Source organism: Danio rerio, chromosome 5 (assembly GCF_049306965.1).
Source record: "Danio rerio strain Tuebingen ecotype United States chromosome 5, GRCz12tu, whole genome shotgun sequence".
Classification (NCBI taxonomy): domain Eukaryota; kingdom Metazoa; phylum Chordata; class Actinopteri; order Cypriniformes; family Danionidae; genus Danio; species Danio rerio.
In genome coordinates, this window is record NC_133180.1 from 53,749,924 (window position 1) to 53,773,267 (window position 23,344).

Sequence of the window (23,344 nt, forward strand, 5' to 3'; positions counted from 1 at the left end):
TTTACAGGCAATAAACATGAACATACACTAAAAATGACAGCAACATACTGTATGTAAAGCTGTTGAGAATGGGTGACCCATTCTAAATTGTACTGTGCTATACTAAACTACCATACCGCTCAGAGGGTATGGGGCATTAGGGTAATTGTGCTAATGCCTAGTCATCGTTAGGGATTAGAGTAATTCAGAGTGTTTTCAAAGTCAGCTGGAGCAAACTTTTGCAGAAAGTTTGTTTTAGCAAGTTGCTTTGAATTCCTGAAACTAAAATAAAACTTTTTTAGGCCTAATTTTGTTAGCAATCACATCATACTAGTCCATTCTTCAATTTTGCCTTAATTTAGACGCCTCATCCATTTTTTGTGTGATCGTGTTGTCAAGTTTTAAAACACAGTTTACGATACTTACAATCATTGGCTGCATTTACACTGCAGATTTTGATAGTCAATTCCGATTTTGTGACTGTATCCGATTTTTTCGCTGACCTGCTTACATCATCTTTTAAAAGTGACTCGTATTCAATCATCTGCATTTACACAGCACACGGCAAAGGAGCAATGACCAGGAAAAAAAAAAAAAAAGAGCGGGCGCTGACTAACAGCTTATAATTAAGAAGTGCTCGTTTCTATATTCACGTATGTAATTTGTTCACAGCTTTTGATAAGCTGTTTTACTATACTTTATGATAGAAAGGTTTTCATTTGTCCATCTTCTTTTGATATATAGGCTTTTTTAAACCTTTAGGCATCTTAATGTAATGTCCATGATGTGATTTATGCACTAGTTTTATATTAGTTTATATTGGTTTCGTGGACTTTGCGCTCTCTCGCTCTTGTTAACATGCTTAAATAACTGTGCTATATGACAATATGAAAGCGGTTTAAGTCTTCGTGTATGAGATTTGAGGTTTGGGACTCTGCTGAAGTCTGTTCTGAAATGAAAGCGTAAGACTTGATGTCATTCGCTATGGTTTTTAATGACTCGCGACTCTCATTGACAGCTGAAAATCCGATCTACCTGCTTACACTGCAGACACAAGAACACAGATCCGATTCATATCGGATAAATTTCCACATATGAACAAGGCCTGAATCTGATTTGAGTAAACCGGAATCCATGTGATTTGTTCCTGCTTACACGTACATCGGTCTCGGAATTGAGTCACTTGAACAGTGCAGTGTAAATGCAGCCATTATTCCACAAATGTTGATTGAACTGAACTTTATTTGGACCCAAATATTTATGTTATGTAACCTTTGATATTTAGACAAACTATGCATTGTAACATTTTAAAACTTCCAAAGCCGTATTTTATTCATAATCCCTTCACAGATCTTATATACCTCAAACAAATTGAACAAATCCCAGTAAACCCCAATGCTATTTGTGCCATGATTTGTGTAAGGCACTGACTTGTTCCACAAGAAGATGCAAAACATTACTTTGGTCTTTGTTTTTGTTTTTTGTTGCTAATGCTCTTTTTAATAGTCTTAAACTATAGAAATTAGCTCATTATTTCCCTTAATACACTATATGAAACACATAAAGTGACATAAATTAAAGTTAAAAAGTACCAATAGGCCTGTTCGATAAAACCATTCTAGTCCCACTCATATACTGGAATTCATTAAAGCAAATGGGCAGCAATGATTGCAGTTAGATGCTGGGCCTGGCTCCAGAATAGAGGTGTATAAGGTGCAGGAATCATAATCAAAGTTTGGGCCTATTCCAACCTCATGTATTACCGGCTGTGGGCTCTGTTGAAAGATGGATCATCACACACTTAAGTTCCACAAGTGGAATCACTTGTCCCTCATTTCGCCGAGGTCATAGTAATTCAGTCTTTGACTGATAATATTCTTAGGCACAGCTCCACATGCTTCCATGTCACTTCTAATGCATTTCTTGTTTATTAATTAACTTTTTGACACATATGCCGAGTGGCAAATATTGATTTTCTTGGTTAGCTTTAATTGATCCTGTGCTGTATGTTAGGGAACGGGGTTAGAGTGTTATGTGAGTATGCAATAGACCTTGAGCATGCTCAGATATCTACTGCCAAAGTGCTACATTTTATCCTGACATATTTTAGTGTGAGTTAACTTATGCAGTGCTGTCTGTCTTAGTGACGGTTGTGCAGTTCAGCATGGACAGGCCCAGCTATTGCATCTGTGTCTGGGAGAGCAGTGTTGTCTGGAGGAGCACCAATCCAGTCACATCCCTCCCTCAGAGTCCCAAACACAGATGGTTCCAGCTGCAGCAGCCACAGCATGGTGCAACATCTGACAGCGCCACACAGACACACGCATGCTGATACAACCATGGAGAAAACCTTTTCTAGTTAATAACAAAAAACTAACAACTGAATGCTCATAGTAACGATGTTAGACTGTAAAAAGAAATCTACAACTCTGAATTACAAAATTAATAAAAGACTAAACAACATAGCCCAATAACTGGTTTGAAATAACGTGTTTTCGATTTCGATTCCATTTGTTTGGGACTCTTAGGGCCTACTCACACTATGCTATCAGAACAATGCCCAGGCCTGTTTTCCGGATCGTTTGAGAAGTGTGAGTGCGCTAAATCGGGCTCAGGCATGATTCACTTAGCCAGCCCTGGCCCGGTTGAAAGAGGTGGGCCTGAGCGCGGTTCACTTGGGCTTTGGCGCGGTACGCTTGTAGTGTAAGTGCAAAATGCGCTGAAGCCCGAAACTGAAAGCAAGAAGTGACTTTTAAGGGACTGTTTCATATGGATTTATTAATCAATGAACGCAAACTGCCGTAGTTTATTAAATATGCAAACCCCTCACTGCACGACAGCTGCGCACCTTCAGCAAACCTCCTCATACCTGCAGCACAAAGACTTTATGACTGTTCATGAGCGTCAAAAGTGGCGGATTTGTTCGGCGAAATATCTGACTGCGTGTCATTGCAACCCTAAGGACTGTTTGGCGAAATATTTGACAGCATGTCACTGCATATCATACGACTTAAACAAGCAAGATCGCTCACTGAGAACAGCGCAGAAGCGGTGACGAAAGCGTGCCCAGGCCCAATTGTATGTGAGTGCGGGCTGTCGGGGGAGAAGGGAGGGGGGACAAGCGTGCTTTGGCCCTGTTCGAGGCAACTGTACATAGTGTAAGTATGGCCTTACAGTGGTTTGCTAAAGTTTCAAAACTTTACAAATAACTTTAAAACCTTTTCAAACTGATAGATATCAATTATTTTCTTTCCTTTTGTTAAGTTTTTTTATTTTTTTTTGCATTATGACTAGCTTTTAAGGATCTTTTCGTCTACTTCTTTTTGTCAGGCAGGTCCTATTTAAAGGATTTCCTGATTGAAAACAGGTGTAGCAAATAAAGCATATGCGTAAGAAAAGAAAAATATAACAAAGAAAAAAATTAACTTGGGTGTAATAAACCAGTTCTTTTAACTGAGTGGCTATTTATACAGTCAGGTCCATAAATACTGGGACATCAACACAATTCTAACATTTTTGTCTCTCAACACAGTGGATTTGAAATTAAACGATCTGCTCATTGCAATTGGGATATTGAGGAATAAACACACCTGGCCATGGAACAGCTGAGAAGCCAATTGTCCAATTACTTTTGGTCCCTTAATAAGTGGGAGGCACATATGCACACTGTTGTAAAACTGTGGTCACACTGGGCTTTTCCTCCGATGGACTTTAATTCATACACACGCGAATGTGTCAGACCGGAAACACAGGGTCATGCCTTAAGTTTCGCAGGTTGCTGTGGTGCAAAGTTCAAGCTTGATGAACTTTGACCTGCGAAATTCATCACTTGACTGCGTGAGACCAATCAAGGATCAAAACATGTTCTTTCTAGACAGAAATAAAAACATGGAGCAATCGCTCGCTTTTTTTAAAATGTCTAATAATCCTGTTTAATCCCTCCCCTTTTCACAGCACCGCACAACAGAATATTGCATGCTCAAACTCTAGTGTGACCACAGCTTAATTCCTACACCGTTTACCTGATTTGGATGTAAATACCCCTAAAATTAAAGGTGACACTTTGCAGTTAAAGCTAACATTGTTTATTTCATCTCACATTCATTATGTTGGCGTATAGTTTTTTTTTTTTTTTTAACCTTTCATTCCTTACGTGAGTGCCGAAAAAAACACGCACTGTTTTCATGAGCAGTGTGAAAAAGGCTTTACTCTCATCCAGTAACTCAGAGTTTGTCGCTGGAAATGTTTCTGAATGAAAGTGAATCTGCTTAACTGCAGATGAAGCCAAAAAATGACAAGAGAAACTGTGAGAATACGCTGGTTAGCATGGTGATGTAATGACATTAATCAATCTGTGTACAATAAGATGTAAAATGGGAACATGAAAGGAACATTCCAAAAGCAACTCATATAAACACTTTAATAATATTTTATTGATATTCATTAAAATGATTACTGACGTCCATGTGAATGTAATCACTTAATTAAATTTAGAGTGTCAGTGGTCCTTTAAATTTTCTCTTATAGTTTTGTTGTTTTAAATAATGATTTTTTTTAATAATACATACACATTTATAATTATCATATATGATAAAATATAGTAAAATACTTAAGAATTGTATAAATATATTGATATTTGTTTTCCTTATTTTAAAGTCAATATCCATTTGTACACAGCATCCGTTTCTCTTTAGAAAGCATTTTTGACAATGGTATTTTCCCAAGCTCCCACTGACAATTACTTGTGGAAACAATCTAAATATATCCACCTGCTCCTGAAGAGGTGGAATCCTTACTGGAGCTAATGGAGCTCCTCCTTTCATACAGATTTATGATGCATGCACATTATTTATGCTGTCTGCAGGTAGGGGGATGATGAGACATGGTGTTGTCAGCCACGCTACTTTGATTGTAGTAAAACAGGGAAACATTGAGTTTGTCTTGTTAGTAAAATTTATTTCCCCCCAAATGACAATTCTTTAAGTAGAAGCCAGGCAGCCGGCCAGGGCTGTGTGTCATACATTGCCATTTGCGAGCACGGTGCATATATTTTAAACTGTTTTCTAAGGATTGTAAATGCATAGATCTTCCCTTTGCATCCCCGCTATAATGAACAGGCCTGTCTGAACTAATTCAAATTTGGCATTTTGCATTGAGAGAATGGAGAGAGGTAGACAAGAGAGAGACTTCATCAGGGCCTCGTGGTCAGAGGGCTGTTTGTGATTATTGTCAACCCTGCATACATAGCTCTACCCGACTGGTCCCCGCAGGCCAATCAATAGAAATGCATCTGTATGTTCAGAGGAGACGGAGAGGAGTTGTTATGCCCACCATAAACAGGGTGGAGTTCTGAGCTTGGCTGAAATATGATGCTTTGTGCAGAAGGCATTCATCAGCTCCATGCAGAAATCAATCGGAAGATGAGGAAGAATTATTGCTTTGACATGCAACAGCAGTCGTGCATATGTCTGGCTCACAAGACACGATGAGGGCAATTTCACACTATGTCTGAGAGTTTCTGCAAGATTCTGTGTCTTTCTATCTTGATGTCTATTTGTCTTTCTGTCCATCTGTATGTTTGTCTTTCTGTCTGTATCTCCTTGTCTCTGTCATCCTGTATGTCTGTATATGGGTTGTTGACATGACATTGCAGTTTTACTATTAAACATGACCTAAATTAAAATGCAGTAAATGCTTAAACATCTTTTTGTCATCCATGAACCTTGCTGTTCTTAAATATAATGATATTTTCTCAATGGGTGGTGCAGTGGGTAGCGCTGTCGGCTCACAGCAAGAAGGTCGCTGGTTCGAGTCCCAGGCGGCCCAGTTGGCATTTCTATGTGGAGTTTGCGTGTTGTCCCTGTGTTTGTGTGGGTTTCCTCCTGGTGCTCTGGTTTCCCCCACAAGTCTAAAGACATGCACTATAAGTGAATAAACACAACCCTCTTTGGCCTTGCACTGGGATGCAGAGTGTGTTTTTCCGTCTTTAAAATAGCAAAAGTGACACGTTCTTGATTTTTTTTTTTTTTTGCACCATCCGCTTTAGACTTTGTGCCTAGATCGTCAAAATAGAGCCCACAGTGTGTGATGCAATCTGTTTGTTTTACTTCAAGAAGGTAGCAAGTGCAGAGGACAAGCTGTGTGTGCGTGTGTGTTTGTATATGTGTGTGTTTCCTGTACAAAATGCCAGTACTTCATTACCTCAAACATACTCACATATTGGATTTGCACATTTCAATTCTCTGGACATCAGATTTTTCTTTTTTTTCTTTTTTTTTCATTTTGCTGTGGTAACGTGTTTAGCTGATCTATAAAACATTATTATTTAAAACAAGACTCTTTATGGATTGCTTATGAGGCATGCTTAGCATTAGATTGATTTGACCTTTCCGTGATGGCTGTTCAGAAGAAAAAAACATAATCCTTGCCCTTTTTGCCTATGTTGTCAAATTTTTCTATAAACTTACTGGGATTAGATATACCAGCAAAAAGAAATGGAAACTTTGTAAAACATTTATTTTGGTAATGCATACACATTACAATCATAGTCATATTCTGATTACAAGACATGTTTGTTTTATTAAAATTAATTAATAACGACTTCAAATCAGTTGAATTATTTAGTAATTGCAATAAATCTGACTGTTGATTTTAATCCATTAGGAAACATTTACTAATGGCACTTTGTGTAGTGTTACATATTGTTCTTTAGAATCTTTTTGCAATTTAAATTGGTTGAAAACAATGTTTACACTGAGAATGTGAATACAATAATGCAACACACAAAAAGTTTTGTTATTATTTAAATCAAAGTATCATTTTTTTGCAGCTTACGGCAATTTTGTGACATATTGTCCATGATAAAAGCTTCCACAATTAATCACAATTTTTTACTGTCATAATTCTAATACATATTTATGCATATTCTACAACTATCATTATGCAACCCAGGCTCATTCTGAAAACGTACCATTATATACATTTCTGGAGAGTGCAAATACGTCCCAAGAGCCTTTTATTTACTTTATTTTTAATATTTTTTTTTTGTGCAGTTTGTTTTCGCAAATCCACCAGAGGCAGTTGTGTACGATTTTTGAGACTGGCATTCACATCTGTTGTAATTGCATAAATCCACCAGAGGGTGCTGTCAACTGACTGACTGACTGACTGACTGTAAAAAGCACATATTAAGCCACCCACCCACTTCCTTAAACCCAAATGACAGTTTTAAAAAGCAATTCAGAAAAGGAAAAGCCCTCAGCTGATTTTTAGATATTACCACATTCTCACCCTGTTTTTTTACTTGTTTATTATATATTTTTGGCTTCTGTTTTTTTTTCTTTCTTCTTTCTCTCTGTTTTTGTTCTTTCTAGAACCGTTCTTGGCCGAACTGCTCTATACGTCTCATGTTCGCTGACATACATGGCGAGTTACTGGACAAACTGGTAACAGTGTAAAAGCCGTCCATATGGAGGTAAGCGGTCAGCTGGTGAGCCAGAAAAGGAACGTCATACCGCCCCATAGCTTTGGTTTAAAAACGAAATGCAGCCGTGCGTACTTGCAAGATTGCCAGAAATGTATACATGGCAACGTTTTCAGAATGAACCTGTTGAATTTTGAATGCAGTGTATCCATACTTAAAATGAAGTATGAAAAACATAGTTTGAATTAGAGCTGCACAATTAATCGAAAAAGATCGCAATCTCGATTCGACCCCCTAGACGATCTTAATCCAGCATTTCTACGATTCTGTCAATCATATTTTCAAGTTCAGGAGAGAAGAAAAGGCGGCTGCACGAGTCTTTTCATTGTTTCTCACACGTTGCTCAGTGACATGGACACCTCCAAATGATGTTGAATGAGTCACATACTGTATTTATAAGGTATAATTCACCTTAAAATGTCATTTTTGCCATCATATAATGATGTTTTTACGGCCGGGAAATCACACATGACGTGAGCTGCTGACCGTGAGCTGTAATCACAGAGAGGGAGGGAGCATGGCCTACTTAATGATAGACGCGCGCGTGCCTATTTTAGTGAACAGAACCTGCATATGCTGTAACAGATAATACAGTTATAAATAATATTGAGTTTGTGGCACAGAGTGATCGTTTGGGAGCTGCGCGCGAAGTATGAACAAGCGCTTAGCAGTCAAAATGAAACCGAAAGTGTGCACTTAATTTAAATAATCAAACCGCATTTTAGAGTTATGATTACAAGCATTTGATATGTGTTTTCGTTCATAGTGAACAGAGTTATGCATGAAAAAAAATGTTTACAGTGTCAGTATACCTACTCTAGCCTATATATTGTTGAATATAATCTAATAATGACAAATGTCTGATTTTACCAGTGAATAAAATTGTCTAATAATGTTGTCAATGACAGATTGCAATCTCAAACATAATAATTCAACATCGGAATTATTATAAGTAGAATAGAATTATTTATAGAAACCAGTAGACCTAAACATAATATTATTATTGATGTTTTGCCATATTTTTGTTTTTACCATACCTTTATTTTACATCTACAGAATCGTGAGAAAATCGTGATCTTTATTTTAAGCAAAAAAATCGCGATTCTCATTTTAGCCAGAATCGTGCAGCTCTAGTTTGAAGTACAGAAAAATAAATAAGGGAAAAATTGGTATACTGAAAAAGTGAAATGCAAGGTGTAGCTAACTGATTTAATCAGTATAGCATTAAAAATTAGATCCAACGTATAAAGGCAATAGTTAACATCCGCTTAAGGGACAAACACACATGTACAGGCAAAACAAAATTAATTCTAATACTCAAAGCTCTTTGGTCTGTCATATAAAGTGAAGGAGAACACAATTATTACCTTTAATCTTGAGAAGGTACAAAAAGGGTGACTTCACAGACCCCTTATAGCTTTTTAATATTCACTAGGCAAAGCTTAGTGTTTTATGCATAAACATTTCACACAGTGTTTTATATATGTATGTACATATATTTTTGCAAGTGCTTGTGCATTTGATGTGTGTGTCTGTAAATACTTGTTTTTGTGGTTTATGAGGACACATTTTACGATGGCATGGGTATGACTTAAGTGTTACTTTGTTAAAATGGTTTAAAAAGAAAGTCTTGGGAAAAAATGAATGTCAAAAGACTGTGTTAGGTATGATTTTTAAGCCTTTGAATTTATGAGGAAACTCTTGAGTATTGGGTTTAAAGGTGAGGGTACGGTAATTCTTATATATAATACATTTTACCAATGGAGAGTCCTAAACTAAATAAACTACATATACATATATGTGTGTGTGTGTGTGTGTGTGTGTGTGTGTGTGTGTGTGTGTGTGTGTGTGTGTGTGTGTGTGTGTGTGTGTGTGTGTGTGTGTGTGTGCTGGTTTTGGTGGTTTACAAGGAATTTGTATAAATACATTGGTGTGACCAATTAAGGTGGTCTATGAGGACATACCTTTTGTCACCTTGTAATTAAAAATGCTTAAAAATCATACTTAATGCTTAAAATTTGCCACGGGTTTCCTGTGAGAGTTGGGTTTAGGTGTAGGGTTATAATAAGTAGGTTTTACTGTATTAAATACATTCCTCTTATAGGGAGCCCTAGTAAACCACCAATACCAACATGCGTGTGTGTGTGTTTAGATGCGCATACTATGGGTTGATGCAGCCTCGGCATTGAAAGGTAATCTCCGTTGTCCCATCATGATAATTAAAATCAAGCTCATAAACATTATCGACTCCTGTGCTGCATCTGCTGCAACTCCTGCGACTTTGCAGGTTTGTAAAAATGCTTCTTAAAACAAGAAATACTGCTTATTAAGGCCACATATTTCCTGTTTATGTCATACATTTAGATGTGGTTAAGTTATCCTAATGTGCAATAAAACCTGCACGAGAAATCTGTAATCCACTTTGGAAAATTGCTTACGATACAGTGTTTAACATGATCACTGAAAAGAGCTTTTCGGAGGCGGATGCCAGGTTTATTGTGTCATAATTTAACCATACCTCAATGCAAAGGCAGTAAATATAAATTTATTAGTTGCATACTTAAACGAGCAGACCCCTGCGAGACAGGGGTCTAATAGGAGCTTAGACTGGTGCATGTTGCTTTCTTGGCTGCCTCTGAAAGCAGAGATGTCTCCGCTATGAGAGATGTCTGGTCTACATTAGGCCTACTTTGACGCTGTAATTGACAGTTCCGGGTAAATGGTTTTAATCAGAGTTCAGTGTGTCTCAGGCTAATTCCACAGGAAAGCATCAATAAAGAGATCTGAGTGAGGGTGTAATCTGGTATGGATTACGTTTCAGACGGTGGGCTGTCACTCTTTCATTCTGAAGGAGTGTTGACTGTACTATTACTTAAGCGGGTTTACTGTTGTGCACACTTAAGGAAGGAGTTGTGAACTGTAAATTTGGGTGTTTAGTGTCAGCAATAGCTGAAATAAGTGCTGGGAAGAGTGCAGCCTTGAAATATTTTATCTGTTGATGGATTGATTGTTGCAGAAACCACAGCATTTTTTTTATAGAAATGTCTATATTTAAAAAGAAGATACAAAATATTTACCTAGATATCATTACCTTGTTTATACTGTATATATATATACATACAGTTGAAGTCACATTTATCAGCTCCCCGATTTATTCACCCCCTGTTGATTTTTTTTCTCCAATTTCTGTTTAATGGAGAGAAATTTTTTCAACACATTTATAAACATAAAAGTTTTAATAACTCATCTATAATGACGGATTTATTTTATCATTGCCATGATGACAGTACATAATATTTTACTAGATCTTTTTCAAGACACTTCTATACAGTTTAAAATAACATTTAACGGCTTAACTAGGGTAATTAGGTAAACTAGGCAAGTTATTGTATAATAAAGTTTGTTCTGTTCACTGTCGAACAAAAAATAGCTTAAAGGGGCTAATAATTTTGTCCCTAAAATAGTTTTTGAAAAAAATAAAAACAGTTTTTATTCTAGCCGAAATAAATCAAATAAGACTTTCTCTAGAAGTAAAAAATATTATCAGACATACTGTGAAAATGTCCTTGCTCTGTTAAACATCATTTAGGAAATATTTAAAAAAGAAAAAAAACATTCAAAAGGGGGCTAATAATTCTGACTTCAACTGTATACATACACACACACACACACACACACACTCACACAGTTGAGGTCTGAATTATTAGCCCCCTTATTTATTTTTTCCCTCAGTTTCTGTTTAACGGAGTAGATTTTTTTACAACACATTTCTAAACATTCATTCATTTATTTTATTTTCGGCTTGGTCCCTTTATTTATCAGGGGTTGGCACAGCAGAATAAACTGCCAACTTATCCAGCATATGTTTAATGCAGCGGATACCCTTCCAGCTGCAACCCATCACTGGGAAACACCCATACTCTCATTCAAACACATACACTATGGACAATTTTTAGCTACCCAATTCCTGTACCACATGTCTTTGGACTTTTAGGGGAAACCGGAGCATCCGGAGGAAACCCACGCGAACACAGGGAGAACATGCAAACTGAAATGCCAACTGACCCAGCCGAGGCTCGATCCAGTGATCTTCTTGCTGTGAGGCGATAGCCCTACCTACTGCGTCACCCATTTCTAAACATAATAATTTTAATAACCCATTAAAAAATACTCATCATTAGTAAATAATATTTGACTAGATATTTTTCAAGACACTTCTATACAGCTTAAAGTGACATTTAAAGGCGTAACTAGGTTAATTAGGTTAAAAAGGCAGGTTAGGAAAAAAAACTGCTTTTGTTCTAGCCGAAATAAAACAAATAAAGAAGAAAGAAAAAAAAAACTATTATCAGACATACTATGAAAATGTCCTTGCTCTGTTAAACATTATTTGGTAATTGTTTAAAAAAAATTAAAAATAAAATAAAGGGGGGCTAACAATTCTGACTTTAACTATACAGTATATATTATAAGTATACAAAAAAAGTTGCAGTTATTATTACTACCAGTTTTGGTGAATTAGTGTCTAGTTTTATTTGATTTAGATTCATACATTTCATACATTGTTACACCCTATTGAAAATAATGTTTGTGGCAGGCCGTTTCTTATAAATGGCATTGTGTGAATACAAATTTACCAGTAATTCATTGAAACGCTCCTAAATGTTAAATTTTTTTCCAGTAGGAAAAACTGAGTATAAATCAAATGAAGGGATATAAATGGCAACTGAAATATTGTATTACATCTTGTGACCTTCCAACTGCTGCAATTCAAGATTAAAAGAGAAATAAATATCCATGGATCTTTAAAGAAATATGCTCCCTGCAGCTCTGTCATCTGGGAAACTTTCTTCAAGATCTGAGTTTTCCTGATCATCGCTCAATCTATTCCCCATCTGCTTTGTGTATGTGTGAGAGAAAAAAAAACACACAGGGATGCTCAAAAAAAATGTCAGGTCCCAGTTTTGTTCCAGCTTTCCATATTTTTTGTCACACACCTAACATCTTAGAATAAGGCCCAATCCCAATTCTATTTTTTTACCCATACCCTGTCCCCTTAGCCCTTGAAAATGGGACACCACTACAACACCTGCACACGTCATTGTGATCTCTTGCTTCATATGAGATCAGATGATTACGACTGCTGTAATTATTTCAGTTGCATTTTTTTTTTTTGATTTGTCTTTAGGAAAACGCTGAAGACAACAATATCATGTTATCATAATGATATTATGTAGCAATAAGCTCAAAACTGTGCATTTACATTGTAGCAATATTCATCTATGTAAAAATACGAAAACAGCATTAACACACTGTAAAAAGCTTATTGCCAGCCACTAGACTTTTCTGACAGGATATTCAAGTATCAAGTAAGTAAGTTGTGGGACTAATATACAGGAGTTATATAGGACAATTGTTTTAAAGCATGATGGTAAAACACAAACACTGTTATGAATGTATTAAAACAAATGCTTGTTTGTTGTAAAAATTTGTACTAATAACAAAAGATACTAATTTGTGGATCACCTTACTTCCGTGTGGAGCCATGCTGCCATTGTAAATGGTGTATTCTGTGAAATTTTTGTACTCCTTGGTTTCGAGTGTGGTCCTGAAAACTTCTTGTTTCAAGGGCTATCTAGCCCTTCCCCTTAGCCCTATGCCTTCAAGCTAAAGAGAATTGGGACGCCCCTACTTCATATGAATGCACAAACTGAGGGATAGAGGTAGGGGGAATGGCTAAGGGGTCAGATTGGGATTGGGCCCAACTGTCTGAGTATATGTGTTTCAGAACAAATAATGGTTCTGTGAAGAGCTTAGAAATGTGCATTTTTGGTCTTTGTGTGACTTAATTTCAACAGAAGCATGAAGACAGGCTGAGACATAGATTAGCTCCTCCCCTTTTTAAAAACAGCCTATAGCATTTGTTTTCATCCCAGCTCTGCCAGTCATTGAGCTCAAGCTAATCAAATGAAAAGCAAATGAGAAGCCAGATGTCAGATTTTATAATGCATTTAATTGTTCAGAAGACTTGATAAGAAACTGAAGTACGAGTTGTCCTAAAAAAATATTAATGGGCTGCACGGTTGTGCAGTGGGTAGCATTTTTGCCTCAGAGCAAGAAAGTTGCTGCTTCGAGGCTCGGCTGGATTAATTGGCGTTTCTGTGTGGAGTTTCTTCCTGTGTTTGCGTGTGTTTCCTCCGGGTGCTCTGGTTTCCCCCACAAGTCCAAAGACATGCGGTACAGGTGAATTGGATTGGCTAAATAGTGTGAAGAAGTGTATGGATATTTCCCCAGTGATGGGTTGCAGCTGGAAGGGCATCCACTGCTTACTGTTACTGTTCATTCCGCTGTGGCGACCCCAGATTAATAAAGGGGCTAAACCGAAAAGAAAATGAATGAATGAATGAAAATCGTTAATCCATTTAGGCTGACGTGACAAACTGCAAGCTTTGGATCTTTATAATAACTTCTAAATATGAATTTTCACTGTTTTGGAGCCTACTAATTAATAGAAATACTTAAGACTAACATGCTAATACTGACATCTAAAAAAACTTTTATTTTGATCACATGAAGACTTTAATGTTTAGTAGAAAAGGCTTTAGCAATGGTCCACATTCCTGCAGTGTATAAGCTCAAGGACTCGTGAGCTGTGGCCTGTGAAACTTGTCATGCTGCAGTCATCACTAGAGGCACAGGTGGGTTACACACACACACACACACTGTCATACACAAGCTATTAGCCATATATCATTCCCAAAACAATTTGAAAACAATTAACGCTGAGCCAGGCTGTCACTGACTAAGGCAAACTCAGTCACCGTGCAGAGCACACAATGTAATTACTGTGTATCTAACTATTGAGCCTTGTCATGCATTAAATTTGCCTCTTTCTCATTGCGTGTGGCTCATTGTGTGTGCGCATGTGTACGTTTTGGAGAGAAAAAAAAGCTGCTTTAGAAAACCAACTGGACATCACTGATGGTGAAGGGTATCTTAAATAAAGTTTAAAGGAGTGTAATTTTAAGGCTCGGTTGTGTTTATAAGATGCAAAGCAATGTGTGCTCATGCTTCATTTGTAGAAAATCAGGTTATTTTTTCATATATTTTCTTTGACTATATACTGCTACTCAGCGATCATGAAAATTACTGTCATTTTTATTAGTTCCTCCTAAAGCCCTGCCCTCAAGAGACTCTGATTGGTCAGCTAACATAATGTGTTGTGATTCGGGGATAGGTTCAACGTCACCAGGAAAATCGTCACACCTCTAAAAGCACATGCTTTGCCTCTGCTCTGTAAATACTGTCAGTCAGCGCAGTGTAATAGTTTGAGACTGAATTAGACAGAAAATGAAGAGGACAGAGCTGAATCGCATGCCTGCTCTAAAATAAAATCTGATAAGTGTTTTTTTACATGTATTTGGTTTATAAGCATGTGTAAGTAATATGAAATGTTCACATATATTTTGTGAGTTCATTATTTGAGATGTAGAACACAGCCGCATAAAGAGTCACTGCTCCTGCTGCTGAACATTGTGGGCGTTTACAGCAGTTTGACTGATAAATATGAATTTGTAGCTAAATTGTTAGTAGTGCCTAACAGCATTTCCTGTTGTTTACATCATTGTTTACGTCTTTCCTACAACATACTATTAATGCAGGACACTATGCATGTAATAGATACATTTTACCAAATAAAAGTACTTACAGGTTTTAGCTCAATATCCACAGCTTTTTCTGCTATGGTTGGAGCTGCTCCTTCTTTGAGGAGGTTTCAGCTGAAACCAGCACTGAATTGGGAGAAATTCTGGAAGCTGTCCTTTGTCAAATGCTAGCTAAGTTTTTTTTTTTTTTTTTTTTTTTATAATTCTCTGTAACAATTAAAATTAAATTGTTAGCACTTCTCTCTTTGTGTTGTGTTGTTCAGAAAACCCAAATACGAAAACAGAACAAGCTCTGTGAAAACAGCAGCGCTTGGACGGCATTTTAGCTTTCTCTGCTATAACATTACAGTGCCTCTGGCCATGCCCCTTCCATGTGCGGGGTGTATGCGTGTGGTGAATGTGCGTAACCTGAAGCGTTTGTGATCCCATTAACCTAGATGTTTTTGGGGTTTTTTGTAGTCCCCAAATGTCGTTCACTGTAGACTTTGCTAAACTTTGTAAAAGCTAATGTCTCTTTTGCGTTGAACTTTAAGCATATTACATTCAGAAATGTTGTCTGAAACGCGTCTGGTGTGTGATACTTTAAACTGTCTTGTGCGCGCCGTGTGGCAGCGCCGAGCAGCGCTTCTGGTGTGCGAGCTGCTTAAGGCTTCCGCCCAGTCAATAAGTATATAGGGGGATCTATAATCAGGTAGGTCTCGAAAGCTTCCCTTAGTAAAAGGAGAAAAAGGGGAAGATGGGGTGAAAGGGGGGATTCTTCAAAACGAAGATACAGCAGTGAGAAAAAAAAAGATCCATTTATTGTAAGCTTGGATCACTCTGATTGGATTATTACTGATTACTAGGGCCTGATGGAATCTGCGGATGTTTTTTGATATTTCTTTTTTGGGCTTTCTCGTGGGTCTTTTAGGGGCTGTTGAGTGCTTGTCTGATTCCAGCTGGTTATTGAGTAAACAAATTTGCTCTAAGATCTCTTTGTCTAAGATCTCTGTCTTTTTAACCAAGCTTAGAAGTGGTCCATGTGGCTTGATATTTTGTTCAACCTTTCCTGTTATTGATGTTTAAAATGTTTAATTTGCAACAGAATAGCAGCACGTATCAGTTAACTAGCGCCAGCGCAGCTTCATTATTTTTAGGTGAACCATCTGGAGAAAATTCATAAAATGTGACCATTTAGACACTGTTCGGATCTTTGTAAATGATTGTTTTGTAACATTTACATTAATAAGTGTGTAATAATAGATATATTCACAATAATATATTTCTTTATTTTATATATTTTTTTGCTTTGCTCATTTTTTGAGAAGGTATGAGAGGTGAAAGGTCAATAGTCTGCCCTGGGCCAACCATTTTCTTGGCAAAACATCGGTCTCTTCAGTGACTCTGCCAGTCTGCTGTAGGTCTTATGCAAGCACTGCTCTTTGAAGCTGCTTGGCTGCAGACAATCCTGTTGTTTTGGCCCAAACAGGAACTGAGGTCAGGCCTGGCACCAGCAGGCCCCGCTTGCATAACCAGAGGGAGACCTTTGGATAAGCTCTTTATGCATCTCCTGGACCAAATCTTGTAAAACACACCTATACACACCAAGCTGTTTTCTCACAAACACTGTTCTAGTGATTTTAGTAAATGCTGAATCTCATTCTTTTGTAACCTTCTCTAATCTGTTTGTCATTTTAAACTTTTTTTACATTGTAATACTGTCTAGTTAAACAATGAAGAAAAACCTCAAATAAAACCTTAATGAGTAGTTTAGCAAAAACATAATAGTTTAACAAAAGAGCTTATTAATATTTGAAACTAAAACAGGGAAACAGTATCCAACAATATATGGAAATCTATCCAGTATGACAAGAATTTAGCTAAGTTGTGACATGTCAAATGGCAACTTCTTTAAGGGTAAATGTTATTGTAATACATAAAGATTCAGAAGTGACATTTTAATTACAAACATTCAAATAAGAAAGCGACAGACATCCATATTCTAATGTTATTTGTTTACATAGTTTATAAACAGTAGTTGTTAGTTGAAATTGTGTCAGCCAAAAAAAAATATATATATTAAATTCCATCTGTGCATTCCTAAGTATTATCTGTGTATAGATACAGATACAGATATAGATCAGGGCGATAAAATCTGTATTTATTGACCGAACACCATTGTCAATAACTTTGTCAATAAACAATAAAAATTGTCAACATTGTCATAACAAAAAAATTATGAAGGCTATAGTTTTATTAAAATGTGGCTGCTGAGCGCGCATTGGAAGCATGACAATAAGCTTAGAGTATGCGCGTAAATAGAAGATGATGCGTACATGACGCACATGCTTTTTCTCATCAAAATGCCACAGGCACACTACAATTTATGTAGAAGTAACCAATCTGCTTCACACTTTGTTTGAGTATACACATTTCAGTAATAATGGCAGACTAATTACCTCAGACCCGAACACCCAAACACTGCAGTGCTTTTTACTTTTCTCTTGTATCGGAACTGCGGCAATTGTTAGTTAGCTCACTAAAAATGGTGAAGGAAACCACGCTCATGCATTTCACGTTTGAGTTCTGGGCTGTGTCTGACTTCAGGTCAGAATAACAACACCCGCAAAAATGAGTGCCGTGGAAATCAGCAATGAGGACATTGCAAGTAAAGGATGTAAGGATGTCACCAGAGTGGCCTTTTGTTTTTTGTTTTTTTTCTTGTGCATTCCATCCACTAGCTCCAGCCACTTTAGTTTGTAATGTAGTCATTCAACTTGCAATGTGTATTTATGTTTTCTAACAGATATTGCGATTGTGATTTAAGCTCATTAAAGAGCCCATATTATGGGTTTTTGAAAATTCCCCTCCATGTAGTGTGTAACACAGCTCTAAGTGAAGTGAAGTATCCAGCTAAGGCTTAAATCTGTAAGAATACAGTGTTTAAAACGGTTGATTCATCTATAAAAGAGTCGACTCATAGTGCTTCAAACGAGTCGCCTTGATACAGAGTCATTAGGTGTTTCGCCATGACGTACGAACGAAACCAAGTTATTCACGTGCACGCGCAAACCTGGGAGATTTCAAACCTGAGGCCCCGCCCTCTGACGCAGAAACCCAGACACACACACACACCCACAAACACACGCACACAAACATGCCGGTCGATTGAAGTCACACTACAGATGGGTATTATATCGAGTCTCTACCAAGTGTGCCGCAAGCCTGCGTTTGAGTGAAGGTCTCGGCCGTTAGATCGCCCCCTGGGGGCTGGCTGCAGTACAAGTCATAAAGCCTGCTTCCTCCGTGTTAATGAAGGAGACTTGAGCCCAAATAAAAAAATTATTACACTTGCAATAAAATGTCCCAAAAGATGGTTCTGGTCGATTAAGGCACTGGTTATTGTGCTGAAATAGGTGCAGATCTTCATTTTTGTGAACAGTTTGTTTTTAGCAGTAATTTAATGCTGGGCGTGTCATCGTGATTGACAGCTGTGATTGACAGTTTCTCTTCGGCAGGAGACTGAAGTGTTATTATTCGATTTCTGTGTTATTTTACCATGACAAAATGAGTTCAGCAGTAAACTACAATTTCTGACATACATGATCCTGGTGGAACACTGTTTATTCGCTAAGGTCAGGGCTTTTTTTCGGGCTTTATTAGTTTACTGATACACGCCTAACCACCCAGATAGCAAAATACACTCGGACCAGTTCGGCTAGATTCTCGCCTGCCGGAGACTTACCCCTCAGAGCTCAGACTGACTACCTCTGCTGGACCTACTCCGGATGCCTGGACTCACTGCCCGATTCCAGCCCGAGTCAATCGAGTCAGATGCGGCGGCCAAGTACGCGACGCCGCTAGTAGGTTTTGCGCTGCGGCCCGGAGCTGGCGCGATTGAATATAAAAAACTCTTATATTTGTTAACGTTATTACATCCATCTGTGTTGATATGACAGCAAACGCATGCTGTGAAGTTCGGGGGGCGTGGTTGATTTTACATAAAGCGTTTGGTTGGAAGCTCGCTCATTTTTGCGGCTCCTCCTCTGGCTCCATCAGACAGTCCTTCTGCGCATGTCAAGGCTCCAATTTCAGCAGTCTCTTGCGACAGTTTGTGCCCGTCAAGCAGGCGTTTTGCCCTCAAGGCGTTCAATGGGAAAAGGGGCTGTCGCGTCATCGATATTTTTTACAGTCATTGGTCTCTACCCAAAGATGAAACCTCAGCATTATAACCAAGCAGTTGAAAACAACATGCTACAAAGAATACTTCATCTGCGTTTGTTAAAGGAAGGATCAGTAAAGAGTAACTTACTGATGGACGTCAGGATTAGTTTCTTCCTCCATTTCTCAAGTGTAAGTACGTGCGATTAAAGTTGTTGCCTCGTTGACTCTAGGAAAGAAACACTGCAATGGTGAGCTTAAATTAAAATTGCATTTTCATTGCATTTTTCAAAATTTTTATCTACATACACATACAATTGTCAAAATAATTATTGTTCACACAGATGTGGGGAAAAAGTATTATGTATATGTAATGACACCTGTTTTGGTTGTTGAGTACACATGCATGATTTACAGAGAGACCCATTTTCAAAGGTTTACATTTTCAGACCACTAAAATGAGTTGCTAATTCTTATAAAACATTTTTCTTTTTGATTTGAAAATGTTGTGTAAACCCCCCCCTAAATGAGTGTTAACACCACATGATATTTTTAAAGTCATTACATTTAGAAACATTTTCAAAACATTAGAACTGCATGAAATCAGCATTTTGGATAATTTGTTTACAACATTTGCAAAAACTATTATGTAGGCACTTTTGTCACAAACAACCACTTAGTAACACCCTAGCAAAAGCTACCTACTACCTAGTATAGTTTAGCAGCCATAATCAACACCACAGCATCCACTCGAAGTCTCCCTAAGTATGATGCTTCTTTAAATGACTGCTAAATGAAAGCTTGAATAATAACTTGAAGCTTGGGAAAGTTACATGTCTGGCTTACAGCTTGAGATTTTCTCCTTGGGTCTTTATATGAGCATGTACGTTTACTGTTGGCTAATCGGTAGCACTCAAAGAGCACCCTCAGCTCACCTGGGGGCTCCCAATCCTATTAGCCTAACTGTCCTAATGGCACGCATTGGGAGACTGCAGCGTTTGATCACCGGCGCTTAGTCGAGAGAGTTGTTTTCCGGCTGATAAGTGTGGAGGGAAGAGAGGGCTTTAAAACTACAGACTTGGCAAACTGATCTCCTTAACTCTCGTCAGAAAGAAGGAGAGTTCAGCACCCCACCTCTAGTTTTGACACCCCTGTGCGGTTGGAGGTCTTTAAAGTGCTGATAGTGGCTGAGAGGCGTGACGCCGCACATTACTCTGTAGCTGTGTTTGCTGAGTGTGTGTAGAATGTGAGCCTGGTAGTTGTATGTGCGCCATATCTTCTGCTTCATCACGTGTGTGTTTGTCATCTGGGTCAATCCTGATATGCAGTATATGTTGATGCTCATCTTATACCTTAGTATATAAGATGCGAGAGTAGCACATATTTCAAAAGATGGAAATAGTATGTTTATTTTATCATGTTAAAATTTGTCACACACCATTACATTGGTGGTGCTGTGACATCAATTGGACTGAGGTTTAGTGGGTCAGTGTAACAAAGTCCAGCTAGTAAGAATAATGAAGGTAAACCTCACACTCCTCGCCAAAAGAAGCACACTAGCATAGGCATTGGATGATTACATTTACAAGGTATACTGCGGTTAGAAAAGGCAAGCTTTAAAAATGGCAGCATTTTCTACTATATCATTCCTAAGGTATGTGAAAGATTTTTTATTTACGTTTTGAGTTTTTTAGGACAACAGTACCTCCATATATTGTATTCAAAGGGGAGAAAAGTTTTTGTTTTTTACCCAGACATTTAAAAAGAACATATTTTGGGGCAGTAATCACAATACCGTGACTGGTATTTTTATCCAAGGTTATCATACCAACAGAATCTTACATCGGCCTATGCCTACGCTAGCATTAGTCTTTATTGAATTTTAGTATCCTTGTTAGCATGCCCCCTCACTTGCCTTTGTGTCTTGAAGTGTACCTGCCCCTTGAGATGCCAGTTAAAATCCATCTCAGGGTAACCCAAGTGGTATATGATGCCAACACTATTAGGACTTTGCGGACAGCACAAGTTCTTAAGCAGTTCACAACATACAAATTCTTCCTTATTATGATCAGATCACTTCATGGACAATGTATTAAACACATAGACACCTTTTTTTTTTTAAATGAACACTCTATATTGTATAACACATACTAAGGCTGCACGATAATGAAAAAAATCTGACATTGCCATATTTTATTTTGCGGCAATTTATATTGCGCTATGAATACAATTTCGGCAAATTTGGAATAAATTAATTAACTTTGATTGGAATAATCTTGTAGAGAATTTGATCAGCAAAGATAAAAGTTAAATAAGTAGTAAGATATTCTAGTACAGTTATGTGATATGATATTTTGCCCCGATAAAGATAGATCACTAGCATATAATATCAGCGATATTTCAGCAATTTTTTCCCGCCCCTATTGAATAATCAAATGTATTGTAAAATGTAAACACTGTACAATGTTCATTGCTGATCAACAATAATAATCCCAACTCCACATTTCAGATGCTGCAATGTGACTATTGCGAATGCACGCATTGTGAAATCGATGCTGAAACTATATATATATATTGCACCCCTAACATTTATTGTCCTCCCTATACTCAACACCTTAAAGTACAAATAATGGCGAGGAGGTGTCTGTTAGATTGTATAAACTTATCTAAAACCCTTTTCCCAATCTTTCTGAATGCAATGGCTACTTTACTACATCCAATCAGCTCACAGTTGAAAAAACAAGCCACGCCCACTGATTTCTAGTTTACAATTTTTTTATCTTGGAATTGTCACAATACGAAAACGATCAATAATGGGACAATAATGGTCGCAGTTTCCGATTCATGCAGATTTGAACTCTTTCTGATTGTGATTATAATGTAATAATTGTGCGCCTTTTGCAGCTACTTTGTAATGATAAAAAAACTTCAGTTAAACATAGGATTAAGGTTAAAGCATTGAAATCTACTACTCTAAAATATTTAATTTCAATTGACACTTAAAAATTGAGTGCAGATTTCCACCTTCTGTCATTTATAGACATGTTTGGTACTTTCCATTTGGCATAATCTCTGCGAAGTTACACCTTTTGCATCCTGCCTTTATGTCAAGCTGTCCCTCGTTTTTCTCTTTGTGTTTTCTCAGTCGGGGGAGTTGTAGTCAGGGTGGTCAGTAATGCTTTGCTCAGGCATTACTCTATTGGTAAGCACCAGTCTTCTTCACCCTGCTCGCTGCCTCAGAGACCCATGTGTTTCCAAATGCCTCTGGATGGAAAATCGAAGCACCGCTTCTCTGTTTATCAAGGAGCCATTCCGTCACCTCGGCTGGCTAAAACTCTCTACAAATTGGTGACAGCACCAACGCACACATACACACACTCACACATACACAGCAACAGAGTTGACTGAAAGCAGTTTGGGCTGTGTTCATTTTTATTACTAATGTCAGGAGAGAGGTGAGAGGTGGCTAATGCACAAATACAGGCACACTCACACTGAAAGCCTTTTTGTGTGGCACAGCCAAAAGCCTCGAGCACTGTCAAAACCACACAACACTGCTTGGGTAACTGATTTCCCATTGGGAAACAGGTAGAGCATGAGAAATCAACAGTAAAGACAAGACTGAGATTGAGCAAAGTTAGTTTGGTCACAATTTAGAATCGAATTTCAATACATTTAAATACACATGAAAATGCAAACTTTTAAAAACAGGTTTCAAGGTTTCACTACACGTTTTTAAAAATTTATAGCATTATTGTATCTATATAAATAATAAAAATAAAATTTTGTAACAACTGTGATTGTCAACTGGCCTAGCATGAATAATACATTGTTTTCATTAAGGATGTGCTGATCGATATGCCAATTATCACTTTCTAGTTTTTTTGAGTGTTTTATGTGCATGCATATCCGGGTTATACCAAAGTCCCTGTCACGACAAGTCATTTACTCGGCAACCATCTTTGAAACACCTCTCAGGCAGTATGTTGGGGCATTCTCTCTGAATGAGAAAACATCAAATTCTCCAAAACTGTTTGCCAAGCTTCTGATTAAATTTCATATTTGGAACCAATACAAT